The sequence below is a fragment of the Camelina sativa genome, chromosome 17 (assembly GCF_000633955.1).
Source record: "Camelina sativa cultivar DH55 chromosome 17, Cs, whole genome shotgun sequence".
NCBI classification, from domain to species: Eukaryota; Viridiplantae; Streptophyta; class Magnoliopsida; order Brassicales; family Brassicaceae; genus Camelina; species Camelina sativa.
The window spans coordinates 14,277,449-14,282,992 of record NC_025701.1 but is presented as its reverse complement, the minus strand read 5'-3'; positions in this window follow the sequence as shown (position 1 = coordinate 14,282,992).

Below are 5,544 nucleotides of genomic sequence, written 5' to 3'. Positions count from 1 at the left end.
GCTTGGATCAGAGAGATCTAATCATGAGAAAAGTTGATTTTTGCACCATAAAGCTCCCTCGGATCCTCTTCATCTCACCATCTCAATCATCTCTTCCTTCGCGTTGTTCAAGAAAAACAAAAGAGGTTCAAGATTGGCTCAAGGTTTACTATGGTCTACTGTTAAATCTACTCGAGGTAAATTATATGTGTATGTACATAATATGGTCCTGACTTTGATCGTTTTTTTTTTCCTTTTCGTTTATGTAATTCTAAGGTCCACCACATGGGTTGGTGTTTCTTTTCATTGGGATTAGGAGGGTATATTTGGCTTAATTTGGGTTTCTCATGGGGTCCGAGAACTCTCAATAGTTTTCAAGTTATATATCTTGTTTTTGTTTCACATTTCTTTTTGTGTGACTTTCATTGGGTATACAAACAGATGGAGGGGTGTGGTTTTGTGTTGTTATAACTTTGGTTATTCATGTATGAGTTATGTTCTTACGGTGCTTTTCGATACATGCATGTCCTTGTACATATTTATAATCACGGTAGATAGAACAACGAAGGAAATGTGGATGACTTGAATTGGCTGAAATGAAAATGTCCTTTAGCTAATGTCAAATGGGAGATTCCCTAAATACGTTAAAGTTATTAGAAGCGACGTCAATGAATAAAATGAATCGAGACATATGTAGAATATTTTTATTTTGTACGTGTATATACTTAGACCGACAAAGCGAACAAACCTGGTTAGATATTTAATATGACATATATTGCTCATAATTATGTCATATTGATGATCTTGTTCTTTAGCATGTTGGCTATAACTCAAGGTTTCACATAAGCGAGCTATATACATGAACGAAAGTTCTGGTCCAGACTTGGAGTGTAGTGTGGTGTCTTTGTAAAGTGGGCACGAGTTCGTTACAAGTTTCTTTATGTCATTTTCTCTGTAATGATTCTTTCCGTGCAAGAGTTGGAGATTTTTTTATTCGTCAAACATTTGAGTCGGTATCCTTTGGACACATCAATTTTGTGCGGATGATTTACGGATTTAATTTCAAATAGCACATATTCTCAAAGTGTCCCGACTCGCAGATCTTCCTATAATTGTTATGGATAGAGCGTAATAAGCAGTTCCACCACGTATGCGTCGAAACTCATCGAGAGCATCAGACGTTCATGCATTTTGATTTTTATCCGATTATGTGTATATATTTTTTGGCTGACCTAGCCTTTGGTTTTACAACATGTTTCAACTGTCTATCTATTTGTTAATTTCTTGTAATCCCTAACTTTTCTCTATTATATACTGTTTTTTCCGATATATGCATGATCAAGAGCCGTTACAACAAGATGTTCTATCTTGAATGACCGGTAAACCAAACTGTTTCGGTATGCATCTGGCTAACAAATTACGATGCAACTCGATCCTTGAACCAACATTTTCTAGTCGCACATGATATAAAGCATATCAGCCGTCATATAAGTTTTAAAGATTAAGCTTGAAATCACATTAACACATACCAAATATAAACCATGCGGGCTTACAAGTACGCATGTACTTATAAATTATAATCTAACTACGCACCTACTGATACATATAGTTATTACAATCCTACAAAAGGGTTTTGCATTTGACTTTTATTTTCATGTGCCCCAATCTCATCTGTCTTGTACATGTATTACATCATACTCTCTCTCTCTGTCTTTAATAAATTGATGTTTTGACCATTTCATATATATTAAAAAAGGTTAAAATTTTATTGATGAATTAATTTTTAATTAATTTTTGGTAAAACGAAAAAATAGAAACCTTAGATAACATGTCATGTGGAGAAAAACATAAAATAAAAGTTCACTTTAATTTTTTTAATATAGAACATCAGTCTTCTAGGAACAAGACAAAATTCTAAAACATCAATCTATTAGAGACAGAGAAAGTATGTACAATCTCCAAAGTCTTGAGTGAAATATATATTTAAATCTAAATACTTGAAACTGTGATTTTCTTTTTTGATAACCATATAATTATAAAACCATGTAATTACAAAAATATTTTTTTTAACACATGTCTATATTCAACCAACTAATCAAAATGTAGTTTGGTTCGGATACCAATTTGAATCCCGATTTTGGTGGTTGGAGTTAGAATGTCATAAAGGTGGATAGAGAAGGCCGCAGTAAGTTCTTCCGACCAAGTGGCAGAGTCTTGAGGTACAAATCCAACGGTTGGGATTCAGCGGCTGATCGCGATTCATCACTCGCAGTTCTCCTAACAGCTATCCATTTTAGTTCACCAATCCATTATTGACTTGTGATTTTTGGACCCTTTTTTTTTACTTGGGTTGATCAAAATCTATGATCATTTTTTCTTTACCGTCTTTTCTTTTTTTTTTGGACATCAAATTTCTATGTTTGCTTTTTTTCAATGAATGGTGATAAATCCCATATAACCTTTAGGGAATAAAGCTTAAAAATACTCCATCTATTTTTAATTTGCAAGTTTAATAGTATAGAGAAATTGTAACACCCGCGAACTAGATAGTATGTTTTGGGGTAAGTGTCGATTGACACCAACAAATTCCGGTTCGACTGGGTTGCTTTAAATTGTCGATTTGGTCTGGTTTGGTTCAAGTGAAATCCTTAACCGACATATTTGAGGGGGAAGTCGACATTGGGAGAAGGAAAAACCTATTTTTGTCGCCTTCTTAGCGTTCCCAGAGAGTGGGAAGGAGAATAAGAGAGTGTTCTTGAGAGTTTTTGGAGTTTCTTGGTTGGTTTTGTGAGATCTGTTGCTATGGAGGGGAGAACTGCTGCTAGGATCGAAGGAGAAACTTCCTAAGGTGTTGGATTCGTCGTTTCTGGGTCAGAACTTTCTGAAAAAGAGGTGAGTGTATGACCATGGTTGATCTAAGCCTGAGAAATCTCCTTTGTTTTGGTTGTTTTATGTTGTTTGTGGGGTTTTACTTGCTTGTTTTGGTTGCTTCATGGTTCCTATAGTTTATTGTGGCTTTGGGTCGAGTTTTGGACTGATTGGAGATGGATAGAAGCGGAGATTTGACTTTCGGCTTTGAGTAGAACGTGTCTGCGGAGTCGGTGTCGATCGACACCAGGTGTGTCTGCGGAGACCGTTGGACAACCATGGGATGCTACAGTGGGAACCGCACCAGGGTGGTCCGGCCGAGGGACGGAAGCTGCAGCTTCCCGACCAATCCTCCCAGGACACGACTCCGCCCACGGCCGAGGTTTCGCTTAGGCTTTGCAACCCTCGCGTCCTGGCGCGTTGTTTTGGCCCGGACAAGGCCAAGTAACAAATACAACTTGTCATTTTCCCCCAAAAACCGATTATATTACTTATAGTAAATTAATACATTGAAAATAAGTTACCAAAACAATATACATAATAGTCGGAATCTTTCATAGGAATACATAGTTGGAAAATATAGGATTTTACAAAAACACTTAAAAATCCTTGTCCGGCACCCTAATGTTTGCTCAAGCTATAGACTCATCCTAGGCTTCCTGCAAGACAAAATATTATCATGAGTAATCTAAGATTATTCAATGAGCTGGATACATTTTTTCCTAGATATGCATTCTACTTTCCCCGCCCGACTATCCCAACAAGCAAGGAAACAAAGCAAGCAACATAGCAGCACAAGCAGAAACATAGCGGAAGCAGAAACAAACAACAAGCAAAGCAATGAAGGTTAGATCAATCAAGATTGGACTCGATAAACCTAGACACTTCAATCCTACGTGACGATCATAGACGACTAGAATAATCAAGATGACTCGACTACTCTAGATATAGTGACCCTCACTACGAAATAAAATTTCCCTGAAGAATTGCCCCGGAAGGGTATCAAAAAGGAAGAAGTTCCGGGAGACGAGAAGAAACCCACTAAAAATAATATTTTATTAAGCAGAGTTAGTGGAGTGGAGGAAAGATAATTAAATGTTCATAGTGGAGGAACCACTAGGGAATTATTTAATTAGTGGAGAGATAGTGGAGAGGAATATTCCCTCCCACTCGGTTTTTGTCACTTGAAGAAGTGGAGGATTATTTTAATCACTCGAGAGTGTGAGTGGAAAAGAATATTCCTAGATGCCATCGAAAGAGTGTGAGTGGAGGAGAATATTCTTGATTCTTTGGAGGAATTAGTGAGTGGAGAGGCATATTCTTTGATGTCATGCAACTTGGATTAATGTCAGTATGACACATCGCCCCCTGAGGTGTCATCACCACACGCCTAAGAAGGAGAAGGCGACACCTCACCTCTTTTGCATGTCTCCGCAACTTCATTCAAGACTCTATAAATAGCCTCATTATATCTCATTTGAAGAAGAGATAAGAGAGGAGTGCCAAGGGCTGGCGAGAGTGGGAGAGAAGAGAAGAGAGCGAAGCTCTGGAGAATTGTTGTGAGGAATTTTCGCCGATCAGTGGTTGCATCTGTGAAGTGAAGATCGAAGCTAGTGGGAGATTCAGCGGATTCTCTTGGGTTCGTCGAAAATCAGTGAGTTTCAGGGAGCATAGATCTGAACTAGATTGGAGTGGCAAATCAATCTAGTGTCAGTTTGGATGTGCATATAGTTGCATTTCTGCTTGATTTTCTTGGGTAAATTTCTTGAGTTTTGCATGCACATTCAGGGAGCATAGATCTGAACTAGATTGGAGTGACGAATCAATCTAGTGTCAGTTTGCATGTGTATATAGTTGCATTTCTGCTTGATTGTCTTGGATGAATTTCTTGAGTTTTGCATGCACTTGAGTTGGTTGCTCAATGTGAAATGTACTCCATGGTAGATCTTATGCATGATTGCGGATCTGCATTGACGATCTATTGCATGTGAGGTTAAGTGGTGGTATTTAGTGTTTTATAAGTTCTTTAAGGCTTATAAACTTGAATACCCACTTTTGGTGAGAACTTGGGGTGTTATAAGTTCTATAAGGCTTATGAACACAAGTACCGATAAGGATATGGAAGGTCTTAGTGTGTGGCGAGTGACAGGGGGGTCCAGCGGCCATAAGCACACTAAGACAGAGATGTATCTGACCTTCGCCCAGTTGGTTACGACATGCAGCAAACAAGGGTGTTGTGTTGCATGTCGAATGCTCGGAGAGACTTGGTTAGCTACCATGGCCGGAGCTCTACACGACGGTGTAGTTTATGTGAAAGTTCGATTGCATGTCTAGGGAGGATGCAATGCGGCAAAAATGGGTGTTTGGCGAGAGGCAGTACATCTGGGCCCTAGTAAACTTGTTTTAAAATATCTCTTTTTATTCAAGTTTGCATGTTGTAGATTGCTTGCATTTTGTTGCTTTTTAGCTTTTGCATGCATTCTTTGCTTGATTGATTGTTGTGTGTGATTGCTTGTTGTGTGTTGCATGATTGATTCCTTGTGATTTGGGGTTGGGATGGGAATCTAATCTTCTGCAGGGACCCCTGAAACTCACTAAGTAATCTTAGATTACTTATGATAGTGTTTGTCCTGCAGGCAACCAGTAGAGGGTGTTAGAGGGCGTGTTGGACGATAGGAGCTCAAAAAGTAGATTTTG